This window comes from Carassius carassius, chromosome 22, assembly GCF_963082965.1.
Source record: "Carassius carassius chromosome 22, fCarCar2.1, whole genome shotgun sequence".
Taxonomy (NCBI): Eukaryota; Metazoa; Chordata; class Actinopteri; order Cypriniformes; family Cyprinidae; genus Carassius; species Carassius carassius.
The window spans coordinates 23,228,449-23,246,241 of NC_081776.1; the positions used below are offsets into that span (position 1 = coordinate 23,228,449).

At 44.2% G+C, this 17,793-nt stretch overlaps 1 pseudogene; it reads right to left on the minus strand.

Moving 5' to 3' along the window:
* Nucleotides 1–514: 514 nt before the first annotated feature.
* On the minus strand, nt 515–2,628 carry LOC132099248 (uncharacterized; annotated as a pseudogene).
* Nucleotides 2,629–17,793: the final 15,165 nt, after the last annotated feature.

The following is a 17,793-nucleotide window of genomic DNA, read 5'->3' on the forward strand; positions in this document are numbered from 1 at the left end:
AACTACAAAGCTGGCATGACTAGTAGCAGAAGCATAGCTACAGACTAAAAGCCTAGCTAGCTAGAGACTAAAAGCTGGCATGACTAGTAGCAGAAGCAAAGCTAGATACTAAAAGCTTACAACTAAAAGCCGATATTTTATGGTGTCCTGTGTATTTAAACTGGACTGTTGGCCACACCTCAAATGTTGTCTTGACCAATCAGATATTGTCTTGGCTCGGGGGCATCATAAATCATATGTTTATCTTCGAATTTTCCCGCTCTTGTAGGGTATAATTTTGGACATGATTCTTATAACACAAATATGATACATTTGATAAATTTTTGATTGTCTGGACTAATTAAAGCAAGCAGTTTCCATCACAAACATACCAAACATGATTATGAATCCTTAAGTTATCCCATAGTTATTAAAAGACATACACAATAAGTGATTATAACATGATAGTCAAAGGTGCAAAACTTTGTCTCCTATGTGTGCATTCTTCTTGTGGTGCCTTCTTGCTGTAGCAGACTTTCTGACCTTCTGTGCTCTGGTGGTTGCTGTTGCACAGACAGGGAATGTGGTTCTTGGAGTTGGAGTTCATTTGACAGTTTGTTAGTGACTGAGGTGATGTCCTTTGGTACCTCAGATTTTTCATCAACGGTTGGACGTGAAGACTTGTTCGTTCTGGGTCGTTGTTGAACAGGTGCTTGTCATCTCTGATGTGGTGCACCAGGTGATCACCGGCCTTCCGTTCTGTCGCTGGTCACAGCGAGCACGACTCAACTTTGTGGACATATGCATGTGAATTGTCTTGAAGGAACTCTCTCAGTTGTTTCATGACTTGTTTCATGTCTTCTGACTGTAAGCTGTCATGTTCTTGTGAGTACTCAGCACTGTGCATGTCTGAGTGGTGCTGAGGTGGGTTTTGTTGTCGCTTACCCACACGAGTTGTTCTTGGATGAGTCAGGTGATTACCTTTGGATATCTGGTTAGGTTTCCAGATGTTATCGTTTTGGTTTCTTGAGAGGCGTGGCTGGTCCTATGAATTTTTCCAGCAGTTGGGCTGAAAACGGTCGTGGATATGGGCGTCACGCTCTCTGTGCTCTTGATGGAAGCCTCTGGCGTTGTGATGCCACTGGGTGTCGTCCAGTGCAAGGCTTGAGTCTTTGTTGACAGAGTTCAAGAGTGTGGAGGATCTGTTACCTTTCTTTGAGGCCATCTTCTGCTTGTTATAGGCCTTCTGTGTTAGGTCACGCAACTGTTGGATGGTCATGGAGTTCGGACAGGTCATGACACCTAGATGGTGACTGACTCCAGGGTGCAGATTTCTTAGAAAGAGGCTTTTGAAGTTCACATCCTCTTCACGGTCAGGGTTGTTGTGTGCACCAAAGTAGGCTTGTCGGAGTCGGTTGTAGTAAGCTTGTGGAGTCTCTTGTCGACCTTGTTTGGTTTCCAAGGCAGTTAACAGTCCATGTTCAGACTCTGGGTCTGTCAACTCTTTAATCAGGACCTCACGAAGTCGCTGATAGTTTGACTTGGTTTGACTGGGCTGTCGATCTAGAAAGTTTCGTACCTCGGGACTGGATGTGACTCTAAGGAGGTATAACCAGTCTCTGTCAGTCACATGAGGGCTCATTTCCAGATGAAATTCGATATCTCGCAGGTAAGCCTGGATGACGGGGCTCTCTGTGGAGTCCGGGTTGAACCTTCTGATGTTTTTAGACAGCTTGTTGAGGTCTTTGATGGTCATCCCGTGTGCAGCTCCAAGGTCTTGGACGGGAGGTTTTCTTTCGTTGGCAGGAAAGGGTTGTGTGGCGAAGGCAGGTGAGGTTTTAGGTTGTGGCCTTTCGCTCCTTTCATCATATGCCAGTTCTTTGACGTGGGACTCGGTTCTGCTCAGCAGTGATGAGGCTAGGAGAGGTTTCTCTTTTCTTGGCTCTTGTTTCTGCTTGTAAGCACATTGGAGTTCTTTTCTGACCATGTAGAGCTCATCATTAATATCGTCTAGTTGTTGGGTCAGATTGTCCGTTTCAGTTCTGTACATTTCAAGGTGGTCTTTCAAAGCACTGATTTCAGAATTCTTGTTTCTGATGTCTATCTTGGCTTTCTCTAGTAGCTGTTCTGCATACTGGAGTCTGTTTACCAGGTCTTTCTGAGCAGCCGTTGCATGTTGCTGGTCGAGCTGAGCTGCTTCCAGGGCTGCTTGGAGCTTAACATGTTCCGTTGTTTCCTGCTCCCTCTTGCTGGGTGCTTTGAGTTGATCTTGAACTTTCACTTCCAGCTTGTCTATGCGACGTTGAGCACGTGTCAGCTCCTCTTGAAGGTGGGTGATGTGCTTGTCGCTCAGTTTCAGCTGGGTTGTGAAGGCATAGCTTAGTTGAGCTCGTGATCTTGACTAGCTCCTCGTGGTTGTTGTTCTGGCTTGAATCTTGTGTCAAGAATCTTCTCAGGATTAGGATTATTATTAAAAATAATAACAGTTCAAATGTCTTTGGAGTGAGGCTGTCTGTCATGCCTCTCAGCCAAGTGTTCACATCATCCCCATGGGCAATGGGGTCTGCAGTCTGCGGCATGTTGGCACGCTAGGGAGAAGAGAGACTGACACAGATCTGTGTGGAGTAAAAGCCTATGTGTTGCAGGACAACTAAGTGTTGTATCAGTGATTGTGAACCACTAGTGAAGTGTGATGATGACGGTGTTGGTCTCAGGGTGTCTAAGTAGACTAGAGATGTGAAGACTTTGTCACTCTAATGAGGAAGAGGAAAAAAGAGAAAGGTGAAAAACAAATTCAATGACAAGCACAAATTTATGTTTTTCAAATTAGGAAAATATTTTTTTTCCAATTAAATGTTATCAAAAAGGTAAACAATATTATTATATTTCTTGTTTTGGACAAAAGAATACAATAATAATGCTGATATCTCTTTCCTTAGTCTGACAGGATTTACACCGTACACCTTACAGTTGGACCGCTCACCAGGGAGGCTGCGAAGGCAACAGATGTTCAGCACGTATCTCTATTAAATTTATCTCAATGTTGGATGAGATGCTAAACTTGGATTGCGTTTCCAAATGTAGGGAGGTTAGGAAGAACAAGGGAGAGGATGATTACAATCAAATTCATAAGGATGATTCGTCGTCTTTGACATGATTGTGTATTTAATTCACTTAGAATTGATTGATGGTTCTTACATGTCCTACAAATGTTAAAAGTGAAGAGGAAAGGAAAGGAGAGAGAGGACGGAGATGGTAAGTCTCAGTAGCAGTTATCTCAACTTCAAGGAGAGCGTTGTTTTAGTTGCTGCACAACTAATCAAACAAAATAAACTTTAAGTGAAAGAGAGTTGTCTTTCTAATTTATTTGAACTTGTAGTGAGGGATAACAATGTCTCCTTTTAGGGCTCAGGTGTGTCGTTCCCAAGCTAGGATACACTAAGTAAAGAAATGGTAAGAAAAAGTAAAATTTAAAAAAAATAATAATAAATGGGCAAAATATGCAAAAATGAAATTAAATAGAGGAAATCAATAAGTAAAACAATAGTGGTTAAGTGTATAACCAAAACAGGAAGAGGGGTAAAACGCAATCAAATAAGTAAAGGTCTGAATAGCATATATTCAGATGGGTAATAAATAAATTAGGTAGAATAAGTTTACTTAAACTTTCAAGTTCAAGGCTTATTCATTCCTAAAATAATTAGGCCCAAAAGAGAATACTAGAAATAAAGGATCATATGAAATGATCTGAGAGGGAAATTTTGAATGATTCACAATAAATGTAATGTTTCAATTAAATTTCAATTTGACAATTAATAATTGTGAGTCGGTATTTCCCTTTCTAGTAAAATGAAAATAAGTGGTATAGTGAGAAAAGAGCAATAAAAGAGAAAGAGACTAACAAGTGCTAGTTAAGATGTTTAAAGGGTTAAATCACGTCAGCGTTGCCCAAACACACACTATTCATCCACTGGATGGTAATGCTAACTGCTAACCTTTGAGGCTAGTGGCTTTAGAATAGTCTTCAATGTAAATGCAACGGTTTCATTAGCTTAGCAACACCGTGGAGTTTGTTTATATTAATTAAAGAGTCGATCAGGGCTGTGTTTGAAACATGAGCCAAAATTCCTCAGGAAGCCATAAAACATTCTGTGCCACAAGTCCCAAGCATGATAACCAACCAACCAAAGCTTTCACAGAACAGTTTTCAACATTAACACCACTAGAACAGTTATTGACAATTTCAATTCGGAGAAGAGATTTGTCAAATTTGTTGTTCGTAATTGAAATGCAACGCTGGACATCACATGTAAACCCATGAGAGTTAAAGACTTCCATTGACCCCCCCCCCCTCCCTAATAGTTTCTGATAATATGATAAGAAATGCTGTTTGAGAAAACACAGAGCGAGAGAGAGAAAAAGGACAATTAAATAAGGAATAACAATATACAAATTTACATTCGTATGTGCAGGTATATTCCAATACACAGTTTTGTATGTACAGGTAAATTATTTGCACATTTGAAGTGTAGACTAAGTGTTTGTTACGTAAATAAGTGAATAAAACATCCTGCTGAATGGACAAGCAAAGATGAAACTGTGGGGGGTTGTTTGGTGCCTTTTTTCTTGGTTTCGGCCATTGCCCCTTCAAATGTCTGTGCTAAGCCCTGACCCAACACCAAAGTCACTGCAAAACCAAAAAAGCCAACAATTAAATTTGGTGACAGGACAAATAAAAAGGTATTTCCAGAAACAAGTGTTGTTGTAGAGGTAAACATAAAGTGTTTTAATAACTATAAATATAGAATTTCAGGAAATGTTAATTCTTCCTGTATTTTCTCTGAAAAACATAATTTTCTCTGCCTCTGAAAAACAACATTCTCTGCACGTCCCAACGTGTAAACCATAGTAAACTAAAATGCAAGTCACAATGCAAGTGAGTGCAGGCATACAAAAATGTAAAGACATTTTAGAAGGTGATGTTAAAGAGATAAACGTCAATTACAAAATGTATAAAAATAATAACACTTAATGTACTAATAACAACTTGTGAGAATGTGAAGCCAGTAAACGGATTGTAGCACATTAAGGGTTTTTATTACAGATGTGAAATCATCTTGAGACATAAAAATAAACTGTAAATACAACTAATATTTGTCATGCTATGCTGTCAATAAACGCGCAAAGATGAAGATGAAGGTTTATAAATTCTTTAATCCAACACACAGGGCAACGTTAACGAGACTGGACAAAGGAAACACAAACTAATTTACACCTGATAAGACATGCCTGAGCAAAACCAAATGAATAACCATGACAACCAATAAACTAGGGCAGGATCGATGAAAACAGAGTCCAAACTGACAGAAATTATGACAGTACGCACCCCCCCGGAAGGCACAAACTTACTTACGTCATAGAGTGAAGGATGAGGTGGCGAGGAGGATGAGGAGAGGGTGAAGGGATGGTGAAAGGGGCTGGCAAAGGTATGCAAAACAGGCAGAGATATACAGGAGGTGGTTCTGGAGGAGACCAGATAACCGGGAATAGGACGACAAACTAAAATCAGGGAGGTGCAGGTGGAGGAGATGACCTTGAGCAGGAGAGGGCAGATGAAAACCCAGGCAACAGCCAGGACTGCGCTCCATGGTGGTGTTGCTGGAGGGAGGGGCCAAGGCGTGATCAGAAAACACACTACCATGGGGATGACTGGAGGTGACAACAGCGATGGAGGTGGAGCCCACGGTGCAGACAGGAAGCAGAGGAGGCGGAGCGACGCAAAGGATCCAGAAAGCCGCAGCAACAATCACCCGAGATTTGGAGGCCAGAGGATGAGTTGGAGAAACCAGGGAAGGAGGTGGAGCCTGAGGGGTCCTCCTTAAGCGGACGTAGCCAAAATTGTGGAGGGCTGGAGATTAGTACATGGCCCCCAAGTCCACAGCAGAGGCATGGTAAAGTCCAACCCAGGTGGAGCTGAATTATGGCCAAATGGTCAGTGGTCCACGCTGGAAACAAGGGTGGGAGGAGCACAGGCAAAGGAGTCTGGGTGACAGGCTCCTCATGTCCAGGAGATGAAGACTCCCGGCAGGCCCGAGATGGAGCCCCACTATTGAGAGAAGGTGAAACAGGAACTGATGGGGGACAAAGGTAACTAATCAGGGCTGAGTAGGCAAAACAATTTGGAGAAAATGTGGGAGAGAGAGGCTGGGCTGGACCAGTGGGTCAAGAAGGAATCAGGCTGGCAGTCTTAAACTCTCCACACTAAAAACAATGTTCATGCCAGCATGCTCTCACTCTCAGAGGCAGGAGGGTTGGTGGGCATTAATTCCCACAAATTCCATGAGTATTCCCTTGGCAATGGATGAAACAGTCGGCACACACAACTTTTCAGATGTGGTTCCCTGGCTCGCTGATGGTGTCAAGCCTGGTCGCTCCTCCTGGAAATGGACATGATGTTGAGGCTGATGCACTCTCTACGTCTGTGGTGGGCTCAGGTTGTCTCTCCTCGCAGCGGGGTGGTGACTGGCTGGGCATTGTATTGGGAGGGGATCTGGCATCTTCATCCGTGAGGCCGATGGTTAAGGCAGATCTTCAGGAGCTCAGCACCCACTCCACATAAACAACAAAGCTCCCTCCAGGACCCTCCCTGGACAACTTTGTTCAGGCCAGCACGCAAGAATGAGCAAAGGCAGTCATCCGGGAAGGTGGTCTGAAGGGCAGGAATTCATCCATGTGCTCCATGAGGGAGTGATCTCCCTGCATAAGACACAGGAGGAGTATGGCAAAGGTCCATGGCAGGAAAAAAGCTAGCCAAAGAAAACGAATAAAACAAAAATAAACAAAATAAACACTGCTTTACATTTACGTTAAGGATTGATCTTCTCTCACACTATGGGATGAAGGTTTATAAAGTCTTTAATCCAACACATGGGTTAGCATTAACACGACTGGCAAAGGAAACAAACAGAACTAAACTAATGTACACATGATAACAACAAACCTGAACATAATTAAACTAAAAACCATAAAAAAAACATAAACTAGGGTCAGGAATGATGAAATAAACACACTGTCCAAACTAACAGAAGCGGTGACCGTATGTCACGAAGTGACAGTAAAGAAATGCAGTACTGAAGTGGGGTGACAATATGGGGAAGTGAGACCTCTAGTGGACACCCAGGGATACACAGACCAGACACTGTGACATCAGCCCCCTCTAAGGAGCAGCTTCCAGGTGCTCCTCTGAAAACACAAAAAAACAAACCAAAGAGACCAGGAGGGAGGTGGAATGGTGGAGGATCAGGGGGAGGGATGGGGGGCCAAGTCTATGGAGGGGAACAGGGACAGGAAGCGAAAAAACAACAAAAACAAAACAAGGAGACCAGGAGGGAGGTGGAATGGTGGAGGATCAGGGGTAGGGACGGAGGGCCAGGTCCATAGAGGGGAACAGGGACAGGAAGTGATGTCTTAGCAGGTAGCCAGGGTGGATCAGACAGTTCAGGGGGCCAGGTCGGATCAGAAAGTTCAGGGCAGTGCCAACAGAGCAGGAATCCAGGGTGGAGCAGGCGGAACTGGAGCCCACCACAGCCGAGCAGACGGGACCGAAGCCCACCAGCGTGGAGCAGAGGACCACCACAGCCGAGCAGACAAGACAGAAGCCCACCAAGGTGGAGCAGAGGACCACCACAGTCGAGCAGACGAGACAAAAGCCCACCAGGGCGGAGCAGATGACCACCACAGCCATGCAGACGAGACAGAAGCCCACCAGGGTGGAGCAGAGGACCATCACAGCTGAGCAGATGAGACAGAAACCCACAAGGGCGGAGCAGAGGACCACCACAGCCAGGCAGACGAGACAGAAGCCCACCAGGGTGGAGCAGAGGACCATCACAGCTGAGTAGATGAGACAGAAACCCACAAGGGCAGAGCAGAGGACCACCACAGCCATGCAGACGAGACAGAAGCCCACCAGGGTGGAGCAGAGGACCATCACAGCTGAGCAGATGAGACAGAAACCCACAAGGGCGGAGCAAAGGACCACCACAGCCATGCAGATGAGACAGAAGCCCACTAGGGCAGAGCAGAGGACTGACTGGACTCTGGAGGGTCCACTGGGACCTGACTGAACTCTGGAGGGTCCACTGGGACCTGACTGGACTCTGGAGGGTCCACGGGGACCTGACTCGACTCTGGAGGGTCCACGGGGACCTGTATCGACTCTGGAGAGTCCATGGGGACCTGACACAAACAGAGTCCAAACTAACAGAAATTGTGACAGTACGCACCTTCCCGGAAGGCACGACCTTATGTCATAGAGTGAAGAATGAGGCAGCGAGGAGGATGAGGAGAGGGTGAAGGGATGGTGAAAGGGGCTGGCAAAGGGATGGCAAACAGGCAGAGTTATGCAGGAGGTGGTTCTGAAGGAAGACAGATAACCGGGAATTGGACGACAAAGTTTGAACATTCCCCGCTGTGCTGATAATGTACCAAGTAATTATGAGTAGCGACATTGAATATTTGATCGTCAGCAGATTTACCAAGCTGTCATTCAAACAGTATATGTACAAATTAAAAATAAAAGAAGAACACGGCTAAGCGGGATATAGGCTAACGTTACAGCAGGCAGCTCTTTTAACACATACTTTTAAGAAGAGATGGGTGTTTGCTTTAAGGTGATAGGCCATGTAAGTGAAATCACATTATCTTGTCGTTTCCTTCACGTTTTGTGTCTAAAAGCAACCAAAGAGTCATTTTAAAGTGGTTAAGCCAAAAATTATATTAATAATGATAATAATAGTCGGCAGGGATCCCCAGACCAAGCTGTTCGCTAATAGTTTCTGCTAATATGATAAGAAATGCTGTTTGAGAAAACACAGAGCGAGAGAGAGAAAAAGGACAATTAAATAAGGAATAAAAACCCAGTCAACACGTGAGATCATGCGATTATCACAGTGACATCACACAATCCTCATACTGTGATCCTCAGCATGTGTGTAAAGCGTGAGCTCAACGTAAGTTCATCTGATCCTCATACTGTGATCCTCAGCATGTGTGTAAAGCGTGAGCTCAAGGTGAGTTCATCTGATCCTCATTCTGAGATCCTCAGCATGTGTGTAAAGCGTGAGCTCAAGGTGAGTTCATCTGATCCTCATACTGTGATCCTCAGCATGTGTGTAAAGCGTGAGCTCAAGGTGAGTTCATCTGATCCTCATACTGTGATCCTCAGCATGTGTGTAAAGCGTGAGCTCAAGGTGAGTTCATCTGATCCTCATACTGTGATCCTCAGCATGTTTGTAAAGCGTGAGCTCAAGGTGAGTTCATCTGATCCTCATACTGTGATCCTCAGCATGTGTGTAAAGCGTGAGCTCAAGGTGAGTCCATCTGATCCTCATACTGTGATCCTCAGCATGTGTGTAAAGCGTGAGCTCAACGTGAGTTCATCTGATCCTGATACTGTGATCCTCAGCATGTGTGTAAAGCGTGAGCTCAACGTGAGTTCATCTGATCCTCATACTGTGATCCTCAGCATGTGTGTAAAGCGTGAGCTCAACGTGAGTTCATCTGATCCTCATACTGTGATCCTCAGCATGTGTGTAAAGCGTGAGCTCAAGGTGAGTTCATCTGATCCTCATACTGTGATCCTCAGCATGTGTGTAAAGCGTGAGCTCAAGGTGAGTTCATCTGATCCTCATACTGTGATCCTCAGCATGTGTGTAAAGCGTGAGCTCAACGTGAGTTCATCTGATCCTCATACTGTGATCCTCAGCATGTGTGTAAAGCGTGAGCTCAAGGTGAGTTCATCTGATCCTCATACTGTGATCCTCAGCATGTGTGTAAACCGTGAGCTCAAGGTGAGTTCATCTGATCCTCATACTGTGATCCTCAGCATGTGTGTAAAGCGTGAGCTCAACGTGAGTTCATCTGATCCTCATACTGTGATCCTCAGCATGTGTGTAAAGCGTGAGCTCAAGGTGAGTTCATCTGATCCTCATACTGTGATCCTCAGCATGTGTGTAAAGCGTGAGCTCAAGGTGAGTTCATCTGATCCTCATACTGTGATCCTCAGCATGTGTGTAAAGCGTGAGCTCAACGTGAGTTCATCTGATCCTCATACTGTGATCCTCAGCATGTGTGTAAAGCGTGAGCTCATTGTGAATGCTTCACACTCCGGTCCAGTTGGCGGTGGTAAATGCACCATCTAAGCTGGTCTTCCAACCACCATAAAACATGTAAAGAAGAAGAAGAAAAATGTGCACCGGCCATTTTACCTTCAGTAATCACACCAAAATTGCTAGCTGCAGCTAGTTTGCATATCAGTATTTGTGAATTGTTAGGCCTGTTATGTCAGATCATTACAACATTACTAACTTTATATTTCAATATATAAATTGTTTTTATTTATACGTATATTTCAATAATTAACAAGCGCTGTAAAACAACAGTAAGCAAGAATGCTGCACTGGTGGAATAGCGTAAACTATCATTGCTCTTTTGATGTTTTACATAATGTTTTACTAATACAGAATGTAACACCGGAATCACACCACTTACAGTGCCACCGGACCAGTTCTAGGTTCTAAGGATATTAAAATAAATAAAAATAATTACACCAGAGACCGTTGCTTTAAATACAAAAGGCCGGCAATTTACTGAATGCAAAATTCACATAGAATATACAGTAAACAAACAAACAAAACAAAAAAATACCCTGCAGATTCTTTGTATTTAGGTAAGTATTATAAATGAAAAGGTATTTCACTTTCTTTTTGTTCTTTAGTTCACCTAAGTTATTTTAATCAGGCTAATCTTAGTTAGAGAAGTCTTTTCCTAGGTTAAACTTATTTTAGAATTCCTATTTTTTTCCTGAGTTAACTCTTTTTCCCTTTCTTTTACAGGTAAGAAAATACCTTCAGTTTACACAACCAAATCAAAGTGGACCACAAGCATTTCAAATCACATTCAAACATATGAACTCAACATGAAAATAAAAGTATGACACTTTAACATAAGTTCAAGTCCAAATGTGAGTTCAATTATTCAGTTCAATGAAAAGTTTCAGTTCGATTCAGTCCAAAAATAATAGTTCAATCGGTTTCCAGTTCAATTCAAAACCAATTCCTGATTCTCCTACCACTCTGGCAGCGAGCTACCATACACAGGAGATTTCCTCACTGATGCAATGGAGAAGATGAGTTGAAAGTCTGGGTCTGGCTCGCCATCTTGAATCCCGTCTGTGCATGTGCACGCCTGCACACTGCAGACCAATCTTCGCTCCGACCAAGCTTCAAACCAAGCAGAAAAACCTGACCTGTGTAACAGGTCATAAACACAATAAATCTCTTTTTAAATCCTCAAATAATACAAATGAATGTTTCAGTCTCTGAGTTGTAACGTTACTGCTACAGTGCTTTTTCACCTCAAAAATGGTGACGGAGCGATCTCTTTTAACTCACAGCTCCGTTCCTCACACAACTACCGTACAGATCTCTCATTTACAAAGCATACATTCACATTTATAACATTCACAGTTTCCATAAGCCTAAAATATTAACTGGTAAACAGTTTATGGCGAAGCATTTCCTTGTAAACAGCTACGTTCTAACGTTAGCTCTCCGCCGGAGAAAAAAAAGAAAAAAAAAAAAGTACCTCACGGCAAAATGTGAGAAAACAACTCAAACTCACCAAAACTGGTGTGGCTTAGTTCCCATAAAATCCCTGTCAGTTCCCGACCAGGTAAGTTATGTTTTTTCAACTGCAAAATCAACTTTTTCACTCTTTTCTCTGCTTATTAAACAGCTCGTTCTCTCCGATTTCTCCTCTGCTGCAACGTCACTGAAGTGCTGTATCTAGCGTCACTAGTCCCTTAAAGGGGCAGTGACATTAATTTTCTGTCAGCATACTTTTAATCTTAACATTAAATTGTCGTATTAACATTTTTAATTAACTAAATTTAATTAACTTTAATTAACATTTTAATTATTTATGTCATATTTTAACATGGGTTACATCCTCCCCTCTTTACCTAATGCACGTCCCTGTGCATTCTGAATCTATACTGTCATAACACTAGGGGTTTTTGGAAAACTAGGCTCTTTAAGGGAATCTGTAAACACATCACTCAAGGTTTGAAATAAAGACTGAACTATTGTAACCAATGGGTTCCCTAGCTCAGGGTAAGTCAGTCTTTCAGTCGCTTTTCTGTCTCTGATAGGTCTTCTAGAACTGTCACCTTGTTTCTTGATGTCAGTTTGGTCCATAACACTGGAGTTTTCTTTGCCCTCCTGAACAGGTTGAGTAGAAAGATGGACATTATCCAGGCCTTCCTCATGTAGGTTTCCAGTTTCCTGTCCAGCGGTTGAGCTGCTTTCTTCAGTGTCAGGTAAGTCATTATTTCCAGGATCAGGTAAGTCATAGTCTGCAGGATCGGGTAAGTCATAATCTGCAGGATCAGGTAAGTTCAAGTCACAAGTCTCTACTGGAACATCCTCAGGAAAAGCTTTGGTTATATCTAAAGGATCTTGCTTAACAGCAGCAAACTTTTTTGAGGGTTCCGGTTCAATCCTTTCTGATAAGTGTTCTATGGGTTCAGGGGTCGGGTCAAAACCCAGCATTTCCACTCTTAGGTTTCTGTGTCTATCATAATGATATTCCTCAGAGTCAGATTGGGATTCATCCTCATCAGCTCCATCTAAACTGTCATTTTTAGGATGTTGTCGAGTTCTTGGTCTTCTCACTGCCATTGATGGGTTAGTTTCACTTTCGATCGAGGTCACAGGAAGGAAACCGCATGGTAGCAGGAGGTCACGATGAAGAGTTCTTTGTGGACCATCTCTTGTCTCAGGCCTCACAACATATACTGGGATATCTCCAGATTGTCTCTGGACAATATACACATCGGATTCCCACCTGTCGGCTAGCTTGTGCTTGCCTCTAAGGCGGACGTTTCGAACCAAGACTCTGTCGCCTTCCTTCAAGGTGGAGTCAACAACATGCTTGTCAAACCTCGCTTTGTTGCGACTGGCTGTCTTTTTAGCATTCTCAGTTGCTAATTTGTAACTGTCTTCAAGTTGAGATTTCAGGTTGCGAACATATTGCGAGTGTGAGCCTGGCTGGTGATTGACTGGTAGGCCAAAGGCTAGGTCAACTGGCAATCTTGGCTGACGCCCGAACATTAACTCATAAGGGGTAAAACCAGTTGTCTCATTTTTAGTACATTTATAAGCATGTACTAATGGTTTGACGTAATCCCGCCAGTGACTCTTTTTCTGATTCTCGAGGGTCCCCAACATGTTGAGCAGGGTCCTGTTGAAACGTTCTACAGGGTTCCCTCTCGGATGGTAAGGGGTGGTTCTTATCTTTTGAGTGCCAATGAGCTCACACAGTTCTTTTATTGTTCGGGACTCAAAGTCGGGACCTTGGTCACTGTGGAGTTTTTCAGGGATGCCATAATGGACGAAAAAGTGGTCCCACAGGCTCTTGGCCACTGTCCTGGCTTTCTGATTCGGGGTGGGGACGGCCACTGCATATTTTGTAAAATGGTCGGTAATGACCAAAATGTCTTTGGTGTTACTGGAGTCCGGCTCCACACTGAGAAAATCCATGAATACAAGTTCGAGTGGTCTTGTAGCGGTGATGTTGATTAGTGGTGCGGCTTTTTCGGGCATAGTCTTACGTCGTGTGCACCGGTTGCAGGTTTTGACCTTAGTTTCCACCTCGGCTGACATTTTGGGCCAATAAAAACGCTTCCGGACGAGATCTAGGGTGCGCTCTGCGCCCATGTGGCCCATGTCGTCATGGAGACTCTTGAGGACTAAGGATCTCAGGACTTCAGGGAGCACTAGCTGGTAGTGAGTCTGAGCACCCTCTTGCCGCTTGCGATACAAGACACCATTTAAGACCGTAAGTTTGTCCCACTCTCTTAATAAGAGACCAAGCTCAGGAAGTTCCTTCCTCAAGGATGGTGGGGGTTTCTCTTCTAATTCCACTTGCCTGAGTACTTCACGGATACAGGGATCGGCATTTTGCTTATCTTTTAACTCAGCTGGTGTCAGTGAGGGGATAACAGGTAAGCCACCAAGCTGATCCTCTTCTTCAAAGCTTTGTGGGAGAGCCTTTGGATGATGGGCAAGTGACACAACCAAGGTGGTGTTGGGTGATGTTTCCCCAGAGTGATTGTTGATCACTTGGCGAACCAAATGCTTCTCACAGATAGCTTTGATGGTGTTTTCATCTAGGTGTGCATAATCAGCCTCTGACAAGTGTCTTTGTGTGAATTGTTGTATCCTCTCAAACTCTTTTTGTGATGATATGTCATCAGGTAATCTGCCGTGGGGACGCCTGGACAGCCCGTCTGCGTCTTGATTTTGCTTACCGGCTCTGTATTGTAGCTGGAAATCAAATGTCGACAGAGCAGCTAACCATCTATAACTCGTGGCATCGAGCTTAGCAGAGGTAAGAATATATGTTAATGGATTGCTATCGGTGACAGCAAGGAATGTGTTCCCGTATAGGTAATCCTGGAATTTCTCTGTCACTGCCCATTTAAGGGCAAGGAATTCTAATTTGTGTGCAGGATACCTGGACTCACAATTCGACAGACCTCGACTTGCATAGGCAACAACTCGCTTCCGTCCCTCTTGCTCCTGGTAAAGGGCAGCACCGAGTCCCGAGGTGCTCGCATCTGTGTGTAAAATGTAGGGGAGCTTGGGATCAGCAAACCCGAGGATGGGTGCTGTTGTCAGTTTTTCAATAATGGTGTCGAACGCTGCCTGACAAGCAGGCGTCCATCTGTCACCAAAGAGGTCCTTTGGGTTGTAGTATTTCTCACGGTTCTCTGTGGTTTTACTGCGCTTTCTCAACGGCGGATAGCCAGCAGTGAGCTCGTTGAGTGGCTTCACAATCTTTGAGTAGTCTTTTACGAACCGGCGGTAATAACCACAGAAACCCAGGAAGGTTCTTAGTTCTTTAAGGTTGTTTGGTTTTGGCCAGGTTTTTAATGCTGCTACTTTGTCTGGATCAGTTTCGATGCCCTTTTCAGACACGATGTGGCCGAGGTACTTCACAGAAGTTTGGAAGAACTTGCACTTCCCTGGAGACAGTTTCAAGCCAAACTCTTTCAATTGGTTGAGCACGTGCATCAACCTTTCCTCGTGTTCCTCCAGTGTCGAGGAGAAGATGATGAGGTCATCAAGAAAAACTAGGACTTGCTTCAAGTTAAACTCTCCCATACAGCGCTCCATAAGCCTCTGGAACGTACTAGGGGTGTTAGTTATCCCCTGAGGCATCCTGTTGAACTCGAAGAATCCTAGTGGGCAGACGAAGGCGGTTTTGTGTTTGTCTGCTTCCTCCATCTCTATTTGATAGAATCCTGATTTGAGATCGAGTACTGAGAACCACCTGGACCCAGTCAACGCCGAGAATGACTCCTCAAGATTGGGTAAGGCATATGAATCTTTTACTGTTTGGGTGTTCAACTTTCTGTAGTCTATGCAGAGTCTGACGTCGCCATTCTTTTTCCTGACGACAACAATCGGCGAGGAGAAGGGCGATTCCGATTCACGGATGACCTCTGCATCCAGGAGTTGCTGGAGATGGTTACGCACAGCCTCTATATCTTGAGGGTGTATAGGTCTTGGTCTATGTTTGAATGTTGTCTCGTCACGGAGGGTTATATGGTGTTTTATTTTGTCAGTGCGACCAAAATCAAGCTCGTGCAGTGCAAACACCTCCGGCATGGAACTTAATTTCTCAGTTATCCTCTCTTTCCACTCATTGGGTACAGGAGAGCCAGTGAAGTCAAGGTTGAGATTTAATTTTTGGTCAGGTTTTGTGGGAAGGTCTGGGTCAGGGGTCTTAATTGATTGAACGCTCTTGACAGCGTGTATCTCTGCTATTACAGTCTTTGGAGATAGAGTGATGTCATGATGTGACTCATTCTTGAGCATGACTGGTATGTAGCGTGATAGTTTTGGTGTAAGGCTTACCAAGCTATCTGTCACCAGAATGCCACCTGGCAGGGAAGATGACTTTGATGACTCTACCATCACCCATTTTCCAACATCAGTTGTCCTGCGGCTCACTGATCCTTCAAGGACTTTGGTCTGTCCAGCTGCAATAGTCTCAAAGTCCCTACAATGAAGCCTCACCTCTCCTAGACTGGAATCAACAGACTGCCTTTTCCTGATTTCAAGGGTCTTTAAGACAACTTTGTAGCCGTAAGGGAGAGACTCATAGTTCTGAGGTGCAATATCTGCATACTCTTCACAAAGAACATCCAAAGTATTTGTGCCTATAAGCACTGATGACAAGGTGGAGCGCATGTCAGGTACAACCAAAACTAGTGTGGGCACCTCAATGTCCGCTCCAAGCAAGCTCTTTGGGAATTTGATGGGGACCTCAACATAGCCAAGGTAAGGAACACTTTGGCCGTTGGCTCCTTCCACCTCAAGCAGGTTATTCAAGGAATTCATAGGTAAGTGAGACCTATGAATTCATAGGAATTCATAAGTAAGTGAGACTCTCCCAAAGAGTTGGGGATCGTTGTTACTTGAGAGCCTGAATCCAACAAGCATCTGCAGTCTTTGTCACCTATGGTCACTTGTGCAGTGCACTTGGCTCCAATCAGCCCTTTTGGCAGGGTCACTGTCTGTTTTTGTGTGTGGGAGTACACACAGGCTCTGTGCAGCTTCTTTTTGGGACACTTTGTCTGTGTTCCAGTCCCCGTTTGTCCCACAACCGGAACTGGGTCTAGTTTAAATGATCAGGCTTTGAAGCGCCATTTGCAATGTCCCATGCTAACTGCTTTTCTTTTAGCTGCTTCCTCTTCTCAGCTACGAGACATGGGTTCGGCTCACTTTCACACTGAGGCTTAATGTGTCCGTCCTCTCCACATCTAAAGCAATACCAGGGCCTTGGTCTATTGCTTGTGTTGTTGTTTACATCTCGGCTGTGGTGCAGCCTTGGAGATGCTGGAGTGATAGCTGTTTGGGGAGCTACTGGTCTGGCAGCTGATTTAGCCTTTCTGCCGTCTTTCTGTGTGATACGTGTAAGCTGGGATTGTAAATCAGCTATTTGTTTCTTTAGGTCTTGGATTTCGGACCTGTGATCAAGCGCTGACTGAGATGGATTGCAGTCTTCACTCTGCACATAAATACCTTGATAATAAGAAGACACTTTTGGCTTTGCAATATTGAAGTGCTGTTTCATGCGGGATGCTTTGGAAGTACGCTTATCTTCTGCTGTGCGTAGTAACAAGAGAAGTTCAGCAAAGGTAGGTGGGTTTTGTTTCTTTTGTTCTAGCTGGAGTTCAGCTATCAAGAGGTTGTCCCAGCAGCCTCTGACAAACTGTTTGAGAAGATGGCGGTCAAGGTCACTTGCAGTTACACCTCCCCTCCTTAGGGTGGTGTTCAGCATGACCTGCAGCCGTTGTAGATAAGCTGAGGGTTTCTCACCGTTATCTTGCATTGTGTTAAGATACTTTGCGAAGAGGTCATCTCCGTCCTCGACAGTGCCAAAAGCGGAGTCCAAGATCTCCAAGTATGCTTTAAGAGGAGATTCAGGTGTCAGGTGCTTCACAATATCGATAGCAGGTGATAAGAGACTTTCAAGAAGCTTCCGTGACCTGTAAAGATCAGACTGTGTTGTGTCTTTAAGGAGAAGTTCCACATTGGAACGCCATGTCTCATAATCCACTTCATTGTTGGATCGTGGGAACCGCCCAGAGAAAGGTCTGAGTCTCAAAGAAGTCTGCACCTGCAGAGCAGAATCTTCATTTCTCACTATATGCTCGACTATTACTTTTTGTATGTCAGGTGG